Source organism: Peromyscus maniculatus, chromosome 23, assembly GCF_049852395.1.
Source record: "Peromyscus maniculatus bairdii isolate BWxNUB_F1_BW_parent chromosome 23, HU_Pman_BW_mat_3.1, whole genome shotgun sequence".
Classification (NCBI taxonomy): Eukaryota; Metazoa; Chordata; class Mammalia; order Rodentia; family Cricetidae; genus Peromyscus; species Peromyscus maniculatus.
Window position 1 is genome coordinate 15,293,797 of NC_134874.1, and position 12,178 is coordinate 15,305,974.

At 43.2% G+C, this 12,178-nt stretch overlaps 1 protein-coding gene and 1 long non-coding RNA gene across 35 annotated transcripts in view; one reads left to right on the top strand and one right to left on the bottom strand.

Moving 5' to 3' along the window:
* The window catches only part of Clip1 (CAP-Gly domain containing linker protein 1), a 118,183-nt gene that overhangs the window by 86,742 nt on the left and 19,263 nt on the right, over positions 1–12,178 (bottom strand). For 3 of the 34 annotated variants that reach the window (XM_076560052.1, XM_076560048.1, XM_076560049.1), the window contains exon 1: positions 4,229–4,309. The exons of 25 other annotated variants lie outside the window; for them this stretch is intronic. The gene's annotated coding sequence lies outside the window, so the exon portion shown is untranslated. Of the gene's footprint in view, positions 1–4,097; positions 4,310–8,051; positions 8,239–12,178 lie in introns of those variants that run through there. 6 more of the 34 variants (XM_076560055.1, XM_076560045.1, XM_042267942.2 and 3 more) reach the window with 3 other exon arrangements.
* On the top strand, positions 4,365–5,101 carry LOC121825306 (uncharacterized). The gene is made up of 2 exons (XR_006067453.2): positions 4,365–4,507; positions 4,664–5,101. It is a non-coding gene; the product is annotated as an uncharacterized LOC121825306 (long non-coding RNA).

Consider the following 12,178-nt stretch of genomic DNA (forward strand, 5'->3'; position numbering starts at 1 on the left):
GGTGCCTTCAGAGATCGGCGGTATCAGATCCCCACGGAACTGGAGTTATAGGCAGTTATGAGCTGGGAACCGATCTCGGACTCCTCACAAGAGCAGTGCATGCTCTTGCCTAAGCTGTCTCTCCAGGCCCTTGTTTGCTTTAAAAAAAAAATGGTATTTATTTACTGGGGAGAGGCGCATGTGTGTCACAGTGTGTTTGTGTGGAAGTACTTACTGGGGAGAGGCACGTGTGTGTCACAGTGTGTGTGTGGAAGTACTTACTGGGGAGAGGCACGTGTGTGTCACAGTGTGTGTGTGGAAGTACTTACTGGGGAGAGGCACGTGTGTGTCACAGTGTGTGTGGAAGGCAGAGAATTACTGGCCAGAGTCAGCTCACTCTTCCCACCACATGGGTTGGTCCTAGGGATCTCACTCAGGCAGGCCACGCTGGCAGCAAGCACCTTTACCTGCTGGGCCATCTCCACAGCCTTGGTGTTTGCTCTGAGATAAGGAATGCTATGGCCTAAGCCTCCTGGAATTTCTGGCAATCTTCCTGCCTCAGCCTCTACCAGTGCTACACCCCAGCTTTGTGTACACGCTGTATCAAATATATTGTTACAGTTCAATATCTAGATGACAACACCACCTAGAACAGCGATTCTCAACCTCCCTAACGCTGCAACCCTTCAATACAGTTCCTCATGTTGTGGTGACCCCCAATCATAAGATGATTTTCGTTACTACTTCATAACGTTAAATTTGCTTGTCATGAATCATAATGTAAATATCTGTGTTTTCCGATGGTCTTAGCTGACCCCTGTGAAAGGGTCATTCAACCCCAAAGGGGTCAAGACCCACAGGTTGAGAACTACTGGTCTAGAGGCTGCTTCCCACCATGAGAATGGTGGCCACGTTAGGCAAGCACCACAATGATTAGTAGTCACTAGTTTCAAGAATTCACGGTTCCCTAGCCAGTGGTGGCGCATGCCTTTAATCCTGGCGGATCTTGGTGAGTTCGAGGCAAGTGGTTTACAGATTGAATTCCAGGACAGCCAGGGATACAGAGAAACCTGACTCAAAAACAAACAAACAAACAAACAAAAAAAAAAAAGAATTCAAGGTCCCCATTTTCCTCAGATACACTCTCTAAACCTTGTTTGAACAGGAATTACAGAAAAATGGTCTTCTGTTCGAAACAAGTGTTTAAAGATTGAATACGGGGCCGCCGGGCGGTGGTGGCGCACGCCTTTAATCCCAGCACTCGGGAGGCAGAGCCAGGCGGATCTCTGTGAGTTCGAGGCCAGCCTGGGCTACCAAGTGAGTCCCAGGAAAGGCGCAAAGCTACACAGAGAAACCCTGTCTCGAAAAACAAAAAACAAAACAAAAAAAAAGATTGAATACGGTTTAATATCACAACCTTCGCAAAATATAGGTCTTATGTTTACTATGTACTCTTTTTAACAAGTGATCACCTAAAACCTGCCTCCTAAAAGTGAAAGTAGGAACACTGAGTCTGGAGAGATGAGGCAGCATCTAAGAGCACTCATCTGCTCGGGCAGAGGACCTGGGTTTGGCTCCCAGGACCCACCTAGTGGCTCCCAGTGGTTTGCAACCCCAGTTCCAAGGGTTTCTTCTTCTTACTTCCTTGGGCTCCTGCATGCACACGGTATACATACATTCATGCAGGCTTATGCACATAAATAAAAAAATTTGAAGTGAGAATATTCAAAACATGCAGATAAAGAAAATATTTCTTGTAGCAGAAAAGAATGGGTAAGTTAGTAGGTTCTTTTTTTAAGGGCTATAACCATGCTAGGGAGTACTGTCTACATCCCCAGCCCAATTATTTGGACCTTAAAAATAAACAAACAACAACAATTAAAAAAAAAAAAAAACCTAAGGAACTCTAGTAATTATTACTTCTCAAAGTTTGGAGGTGAGATCAGTGTCACCCAACATTTTATGCAAAGCACACAAAGGTGTTACTGTTCTAGCTGCACAAACTATCATTTCAAGACACCCAGTGGGCGACTCCCTTCTGCTCAGACTTGGAACCATGTGACCCACCTTAACGACCACCCACAGAGATTTTGTAAAGAGAAATTCAAAACCTAAAGTCAGTTCTAGTCTCCCTGTATAAAGATACCTGCAAGAGCCGGGCAGTGATGGCGCACACCTTTAATCCCAGCACTCGGGAGACAGAGCCAGGCAGAGGCAGGTGGATCTCCGTGAATTCGAGGCCAGCCTGCTGGTCTACAGAGTGAGTTCCAGGTCAGCCATGACTACAGAGAAACCCTGATTCTAAAAGCTTAAAAAAAAAAAAGAAAAGAAAAAAGAAAAAAAAAGAAAGAAAGAAAAAACTACTCTATGGTTAACAACACTGGCTGTTCTTGTAGAGGACCCGGGTTCATTTCCCAGAACCCACATGGTTGTTTACAACCATCAGTAATTCTAATTCTAGGGCATGTAAAGCCCTCTTCTGACCTCCACTGGCATAAGGCACACACTTGGTACACAGATACACATGCAGGCAAAACACTCATGCACATAAAAATAAATATTTTTTAAATATTCCTTTAAAAAAATATCTAAATACTGCCCCCAGATAAAAATTCACTTCTAACTAACTGGCAATTTCAGGAATTTTGCTTGCTTGCTTTCTTCCTGGTTTTGTAATAGTCTCATATAACCCTGCGCTTGGTATGTAGCTAACTAAGGCTGGAACTAAACTCCTGACCCTCCTTATCTGATTCCCACATGCTGGAAGGAGCAATTTCAAATTTCTAAGTCTATGTGCATAAGTTACCTCATTCCTAAAATCTGCACATTTAAGAAAACAGGGACACGTGACTGGGAAAAACAAGGAACACAGAGGACAGTGCTGTAAAAAGCACAGTTACCAGATGTGACTGCACGAGTTTAGGGCTAGTCTGGGTTACATAGCCTATCTCAAAACACAAAAGTAACAGCCAGGGCTACACAGAGAGACCCTGTCTCAAACACTCAGACACACGCACGCACGCATGCATGCATGCACGCGTACACACACGCACACGTACACACACACGCACACGTGCACAAGCAAAGCCAGACACAGTGGCACAAGCCCATAATGCAAGCACTTAGGAGATAGAAACAAGAGGATCATGAGTTCAAGGCCAGCCTGGGATCTATATTAAATTCAAAGCCAGCGGAAGACTATAAAACCATGCCTCAAAACCAAAAAAATAATGACTTGGATTAAAGCTCTTAATCTCCCCAGTTAGAGTCAAACACTGAAGGTTAAAAGACTTAATTCCTACTTTACTTCCTGTTTTTGTTTCTTTTTTGAGACAGCATTTCTCTATTATGTAGCTCTGGCTGTCCTGGAAGTTGCTACATAGAACAGACTGGCCTCGAACTCACAGAGATCCGCCTGCCTCTGCCTCCCGAGTGCTGGGATCAAAGGCGTGCGCCACTCCACTCAGCTCCTAAATAAAATACAGAAGGTGACAATTTATCAAGTGTTTGCTTCAGGAGTCTGGGAACATAAAGTTCTCTATGAATGCTTCCCCTGCAGTGCTAGTGACCAAACCCAGGGTCTTGAGCATGAAAGGAAAACACTCGACCAATCGGACAGTTCCTGCAACCCCATGACATTTCCGTTTGCTCAAAGAACAAGAGGTGCAGGCCTGTATTCCCAGCACTGGTGAAGGAATGTCACCAGTTTGAGAGGCCAGCCCGAACAGAACAGCCGAGGTGAGACCTAAGAAAACCTCTGTTAACCTTGCAGGTATCTGCATGAACTCACACTGGCCCTTACAGCTCCACCTGGAAAATAGTCACCAAACTCAATGTTGACAGCTCCTCGGTTGTGATGCGTCTCAACTTAAGTCTGTAGGTCAGAAGTTATTTATACTCCTGATAACTGGATCTAACCATTCCAAAATGTTATCGCCTGATGTTAAAGACATATTTTCACAGAACTAAAAATATTATGTCTATTTGCAGAGAAATGTGGTGGCAAATTACATAACGGAGCACTGAGGACCCAGAGTGAAGGCACACTGCTGCTCATCTTCTGAGGTTTCGACTTGCGCTAGCTACCCTGCCAAGGAGAGCCACAATGGCTTTCTTACCATTATATAATTCTCCAAATTGTGTAATCTGAATACATAAGTATAAAAAACAGAGACATCAGTGTCTACCTTTTATCTACAGAACTATAGAAAATTCAACCCAAGTCAACTAATAGAGGACAGACTGGTACCTCATGGTGCCTATGGAATCAGGCCATGCCTCAGCTAACATCTTCCTAGAAGCTAAGAAACATTTTGAACTCTCTGGCTGTGAGGTCATGCTGGTGACCTCACAAATGGGAATTCTGATGTTTGCCTGCCTCTCTAGCCTTATCCCTTTAAAGAAAAAAAAAGAGAAGGTTCTATATTACTGAGGCTAGAGCTGATGCCAAAGTATATGTGCTTTGTCAAGACATCCTGCTCCCACCAGACAGGAGCGTCTGCTGCTGCTGAGAGGCAGAGCAACACAGGTGAGTGTACGTACACGTACACACACACACACACACACACACACACACACACACACACCCTAAGAGCTCAACGCCAGTAACATGGGGACACAGTCTTCCAGTCTGCACACAGTTATTTTGGTTCAGCTACAAATACTGTTTTCTTTTTTGTCCTAGAAAATTAGGCTACGGCGAAGAACCCTGAAAACTGAGTAGGAAGGTAATCACAAGCTGAAAATAACTGCTGCCCTTGCCCTGCCTCTGGTACCCTGAGGAGCCACCAGCCCTAATATTTACTGTTTACCAAGCCAGTGGAGTCAAGACGAAAATGTGGAACAAGTTCATTTTTCCAATGTATTTATTTGACATCCCAACCGCAGTTTCTCCGGCCTCTTCTCCCGGTCCCCCCGACTCCTCCCCTCTGCCCCCCCAAACCGACACGTCCTCCTCCATTACCAGTTCATTTTTAAAATGCCAAAAGTTCCTGCAGCCTTGCTGTAGCTCTGGAATATCATATCTCACTGGAAAAGGGCAAAATGGCCAGCTGCTTGCTGCGTTCCCTTCTGACTTTCAGAGCTTACAACCCAGCATAGAATAAAGGTAATAATAAATACATCTCTTTGCTTTATCTTGTGATTTTTTTTTCTAATGGTCTCATCTGCTATTCTCTCTAATTTGTAACCTAGGTTGTCCTCAAACTCACCATCCTCCTTCCAGAGTCCTGGGATTATTATAGACATGAGCCACTACACCCCATCCTAATTGTATTATTTTTTTACTCTTGCAGCATAGAAGAGGAAACCTAGGACTCTTGTATAACAGACAAACACTACTGCTGAGCTAAAGCCCCAGACCTAAAGTTTCATTTTGGTTTTTTCCTCTTGCGCTCTCTCTTTCTCAGTAAGGACTCAGGTGTACACACACACACACACACACACACACACACACACACACACACACACACCAGTGGAAGTCAGAGTACAATTTATGGGAGTCAGTTCTCATCTTCTCACCTGCCCTGCACCACAGAGACTGAAGTCAGGCTTGGGGGCGAGTGCCCTTGCCCACTGAGCCATCTTGCTGGCTCCTGTTAGTTCTTTCTATCCAGGATAGGACTCAAGATGAAGTATGATCAGTGGCATGCTGTGAGCTAGGACCTGGCCTGTCCATTCACAAGGCCCATTTTACTTTCTCCTTCTTCCTGAACTCAGACGGCTTCCTTGGCACTTCCTTGGCACATGGTCAACCACATGACTGAATTTTAGCCAACAGAATTAAAGAAGCATGAGAGCACTGTGCTGTTTCTGGCCTAGACCACATGCAATGGCCACACTCTGTCCTGGTCGCTTGAGAGAGATGAGCCCAGCAGCCCTGGAAGCACCTGGTGAAGATGCCAGAGCAGTGGGATGGGACAGACCCACTTCTTTCAATGACTGCTCTCTCTCCACTCTCCTATTCTGAGACTGGGGCTGTAGCTCAGTTCACTCACAGGGTTTGCCTACTGTGCATGAGGTACCACATAAACTGGGTGTGAAAACGCACACCTATGATTCCAGCACTCTGAGGGGAAAGGGAATGGAGTCAGGAAAACCGTAAGTTCCAGGTCAACCTCAGCCACACAGCAAGTTGAAGGACAGGCTAGGATACAGTGAGACCCTGCCAGATAGATAGATAGATAGATAGATAGATAGATAGATAGATAGATAGATAGATAGATAGATAGATAGATAGATTAAAAACAAAATAGAAAAAAAAAGAGGAGGCTGGAAGGGAAAGACAGATTTGAAAAGCACAAAACTATAAATAAAAGTTTTCTATGTTCAGAAAAGCAAGACGGCATTTTACTAGCAAGAATAAGATGTGTGAAAAGAAGCCATGCAGTTTTGGTGACCAATAAGACTGATAATGTCTGGCAATGGCACTATTCACTCTACTTTTCTAGGTCTGAAAATTTTCATGATTAAAAGGATTTATTATGTGAGATATCTATTTTAGTAAAATCAACCCCCCCTTCTCTGCAACTTGCATAAAAAAGGTTTAAGAAATTTACAACTCATCAAAACAGTTCCCCAAATAAGAATTAAGTAACTTATGCTCAAATTAAGGGGGAAAAAAGCCTGGCGGTGATGGCTCATGCCTTTGACCCCAGTACTTGGGAGGCAGAGGCAGGAAAAACTGCCTTTTTTCCCTTGAACTTCTTAGATTCGTTTTTATTATTTTTTACATACGGTGTTTTGTCTGCACGGATGTGTGTATATCATGTGCATGTTTGGTGCTTAAGGAGGTTAGAAGAGGGTGTCAGATCTCTTGGGACTAGAGTTATACATGGTCACAAGCTGCCATGTGGGTGCTGGAAATTGAACCCAGGTCTTCTGCAAGAGCAATAAGTACCCTTAACCTCAGGCCATCTCTCCAGGCCCCCCAAAAGAATAACCTTTCTTTTGTAACAGGGCCCTGCTATGTAGCCCAGGCTAGCCTTCCTTGAATTCACAGCTATGCTACTGCCTTAGCCTTCAGAGTGCTAGGATTACAGGCGTGCACCACCACACCAGTGCTGGGGGTCAAACACGGCTCTGAGCATGCTAGGCAAGCACTCTACCAATTAACCATACCCCAGCCTGAGCTCTCATTATTTTCTTTGTTTGTTTGTTTTGTTTTGTTTGTGGTTTGTTTGTTTTTAAGACAGGGTTTCTCTAGGTACCATTGCCTGGCCCAAACTCTCATTTTTAAAATGTCATGACCTTCAATCCCTGCACTCAGGAGCCAAAGGCAGGCAGATTTCTGAGTTCAAGGCCAGCCTGGTCTACAGAATGAGTTCCAGGACAGTCAGGGATATACAGAGAAACTCTGTCTCAGAAAAAAAACAAACAAAACAAAAACAAAGTCATGCCTCAAGCCGGGCATGGGTGGCTCATGCTTGTAATCCCAGCACACAGGAGGATCAGGAGTTCAAGGCCAGCCTGGGCTACCTTAAGGCTTGTTCTAAAAAAAAAAAAAAAGTCTTGATTTAGGAAGAGTGGGAGAAGCTGGACAGGGAAATGAGATGTGTGGTTTCTGTCTCAGCTAACTGACCTGAAATAACTTATCTAACCCTTACCAGACCTCAGTATTTCCATATATAACCTGAAGCTACTAATCAATTATTATTCATTTCCAATGCCACCCTTTGGGGGTTCCACCAATGCCTTAGATTTCAAATCCCCGCAAGGGAAAGGGAAAGGATTCAAAAGTAAAGGAAAGTGATTCGGGCTCTGTCTTTGCCAACGTAAAACTACTCTGCCAACAGCGGAGTGATAAGATCACTCACGCTGTAGTTCCTGGCACTCTCGTGCAGCAGGGGACTGCCCTGAGCAAACCACACTCTACAGATCGGCTCAGGCGCTTTGCAGGCTGCTCTTTCCATCTGTAAACTGAAAACACCTCTTTCCTCTAAACCTTCTGGTGGGAGGGAAGCCAAGGACAGTTCAAGAATTTGCGGTGAATTCTAGAAGTTTCCAGAATCAGTCTAACCGGAGCCCAGCCGGACAGCTGTGAGCAACAGCAGCAGAAGGGCTCAGCCCCTTACCTGGAGACAGCTGCACCCTGAAGATTCTGTTCTAAATGATGCTGGCCACGAACTGAGGCTCTGGGGTGCTGGGAGTCCCGCGGATGACTTTCAAGTCAAGCCTGACAGAAGTCAGACCCTGTTCTCTAACACCATCCCCTCGGTCCTGGGCAGTTCATTCAGAGCCTAATTCTGTCCCCCAAGTCATGGTTACGTAAGTGTGGCTGCATGGTTGTGCTGTGTCACTTGCTGTCCCCGCCCCCAACACAGAAGGGGCAGTGTAACCTGAGCTGCTGGGCTGTGGCCACCGAAAACACCCGACAACCCTGGGTAGCTTTCCAGAGGCCTTGCCTCTCACAGAAGAAAGGAGCCTTCTTGGTTTGCTTTTCTTCTTTCAGTCCTGTTCGCTCATACTGGGAAGACAGACTGGAAAGGCACAGTTTCTTTAGCTCCTGAGTGAATACCAAAGGTCGGCATTTCAGTCTGGGGCAGGCTATCAAAGCCCAATCGACCAGTGCACAGGGCTGCTTGAGCCCAACTTAACCGGCTCACTTCCTGGCTGGAAAGAGCGTAAGGCCCATGGATGAGAAATGCAGGGTCCTGTCTCCCATACAGGATCCTTTACAAACCCACCCACCCTCTCCTGCCATGCAAAGGCTTCTGGGAGATCACAAGACTGACTGAGAAGAGAAGGGACGGGAGAGATGGCTGGAGGGTTGGGTTAAGAGAGTGCATCTCACCGCAGAGGACTTGAGTTCAATGTCCTGGGCCCTTGTCAGGCAGCCAGCTGCCTGTAACTCTAGCTCCAGGGGATCTGATGCCTCCAGCCTCGGCAAGCACCTGAGCTCATGTGCACATACCTGAGTCCCTGCCCCCCCACAGAGAGAGAGAGAGAGAGAGAGAGAGAGAGAGAGAGAGAGAGAGAGAGAGACGCACACGTGCACACAAAGCATTTTTTTTTTAATTAAAAAAAAAGGGGAGGGGAGCCAGGTGTGGTTGCACACACCTCTAATCACAGCACTCTAAAGACAGAGGCAGACAGAGTTCTCTATGAGTTCAAGGCCAGCCTAGTCTATGTAGTAAGGTCCAGGACAGTTAGGGCTATGTAGAGAGAAAACTAAAAAACAAAATGAAAATACAACTTGGGGAAAGGTTTTTGTTTTTTGTCTTTTAGAATGAAGGCTAAGGAATCTGAAGAACACTGGACAAATGAGACAACTGAAGAAAAAGGACAAATCATCTATCCCAGGAAACAGAGTAAAATGGCCTATTGGTATATCATCTATAAAATTTTATAAGTCTTCCTAAATGTTTCTTTCTGCTCTTCTCTAAAGAAATTTAACACTATTGGTCTTCTAATAGTTCCAGTTCAATTAAAATTTAAAGCTGACTTTGGAGTTGGAGAATGGCTCTCTCCTTCTTTAAACTCAAGCATGCTGTTAAAAGGAAAATGCAAACTCCCTGTATCACACCAGAAGAAAAGAGCCATCTTTTGCTCTGGGACAGGAGAAAAACCAAATTAATTAAGGGACTATTCTATTACTAATCTCAACTCTTTGATTCTATTCTGATTCTTTAAACTTTTCTTAAAGTATGAATTTTATATCAAAATTTACAAGATTAATACATATAGATATATGTACATTTAAAACTTTGTTAAGATATGAATGATCATGTAGAATACTAACTAATTCTAGAAAAAAGGCTTCAATTAGCTGCATATGTATGTCTTTGTGTTCGAGTCTCTTATCAGTTTTCTGCAGGAAATCATGGCCAGGCCTAACATCAACTGAAGTCTCCAGGAAGAAGATGGGGCCCCACAACAACAACAATTCCACGTGGACAATAATAATATCACTAAGCTGACAAACATCATCTATAGATCAGCTTTGAACTACAAAGTGCTCAGAGCAATTTTGAGAGGGCTAACTGAGATGATCCAGTCTCAAAGACTACTTGAATAAAGACTTGAGATAAACCCTGAACTTTATACACAGACTGGATAACAAAGGATATAGTTACTTTTTCTAGAATTTGACAATTAACCTAAAATTTTTCTTTTCAAGATAAAGATACCTTCGCCCATACCCAGCAGGAAGCAATTTTAAGAATACGATGTCCACATTCCCAAAGAGGTGGTGTGGGGTGGGTGGTTTTTTGGTTTTTTAATGGGTTTTGGGTCTGGGATAATTTTCATTGTTTAGGGGGGTTGGTTACAAGTTGTTGTCAAGGGTTAGGAAAGAGGCTAAGCAAAGGAGATTAGATTTAAGGTTCTTGTTTTTTTTTTTTTTTTTTAAAGACAATTACTAGTTTTAAATACTTTACATTGAATTGGATTGTTTTATATTGTATACAAATTATATATATTGAAATTGATAGTTAGAAAATGCTATATGTATATTTCTAATTGTACTTATACCATTCATTTAACAAATAATGCAATTTTCTGGTCCTTGAATTATTATTACCAACTATTAGGATATAAAGAAATGAAAGTTAGTAGTTAGACATTATAATAGAACTTGTAGTCATATTAGGTATGTTTTCAAGATTGAGCAGATATATTTTAGATAGACAGGTCATCTTCAAACCCTTCAGAGATCTACAGAATACGGCATTTAAAATGTTTAAATAACTTAGAAAATTTTTTTGTTATGACTATGAGACATGTCGGCTCCTGGCAGTACCAATCTACTTCAGAGAGAATATGGGCATTGAAGAAACTGCATATGGAGTTAACTTTCATTGTGGCAAAAGTTAGCCACTGGACAACAAAGTATCCTCGAATCAACTGCTGACAAACAGGACAGACAGGACATGAAACAAAGGACTACCGATTCTTGCTAAAACAAGTGTGGTTATGGCTTTATCAAAAGGCATCTTCTGAGACCAGGACAATATGGCACCATCCCTGAAGTGGCCTTCGCAATCCAGAAAAGGTACAGTGCCCTTTTCTTCGAAGGCAGCCGAACAGGCAGTGGGCCAATGGCTTCTGATGTGCAATGGAACAGCAGCTGAAACAGTTATTCTTGAAGAGTAACTAAGCTCATGCCTCTCAATAGTAGAATGACATTTTATAGAGGGATGTGGAGAAGAACAGGATGCTTAGATGAAGCCACACACACACATAGCCAAGAAGAATGGACAGCTGAATTCAAAAACCATCAACAATTTCCAGAATTTAAAATCCTGAATCATGACATGACACTAGTGGAATTCAGGTGTTTCTGGTACATGGACTGCTCTCACCCAATGTGAGGTTGAACTGTTGACCTTGTGTACATCCTACTTCACAAATGAGTCTGTCAGATACACTAAGCCTATAGGCTGAAGATGATGCCTCAACACTGCAGAGAAACCTCAGGTGACTGTCCAGGCAGCTGGCTGTTTCTGTCAACTCACAATTTTTTGGAAGTTGTTTGCATGTACTTCCTGTTTTTATTTTTTATTAGGTAATAATTATTTCCTTCTTGGGTCTCTAAGGGAGTTGAAGATTAGTGAGTTATAGCTGAAGATTAGTTAGTTATAGTTGAAGATTAGTTAGGATAGAAAGTGAATTAGGTACATTTTGGACTTACCAAAATAGGATAGATAATGGAATTATTTTCTCTGAATTTGTCAAATACAAATGGACTAGACATTGTTTAGGTATTTATTACTTGTATATATGGTATATAGTTATTGTACTTTTGTATATATTTTTTCTTATGTTAGTTATAACCTTTTTCCTTTTTATTAAAATAGAAAAGGGGAAATATGGTGACATTTGATTTGTACTAAAATGTGATTTGTATGTTAATAAATAAAGTTGTCCAGGGGTCAGAGCTAATAGCAAGCCATCGCAGAAACTGGGCGGTGGTGGTGGTGGTGGTGGTGGTGGTGGTGGTGGTGGTGGTGCACGCCTTTAATCCCAGCACTTGGTAGGCAGAGCTAGGTAGATCTCTGTGTGTTCAAGGATACAGCCAGCATTGGAGACACACACCTTAAATCTCAATACCAAACATAGAAGACCTGGAGGTCTGTACAGACAGGAAGTGACGAGGCAGTCATGTGGTTGGGTTTACAACCAATGAGAAGGCAGAACAGAAAGTCTTTATAAAGACAAACACACAGGAAGTAGCTCTCTTTCGGAGAGGTAGGGCCACCGC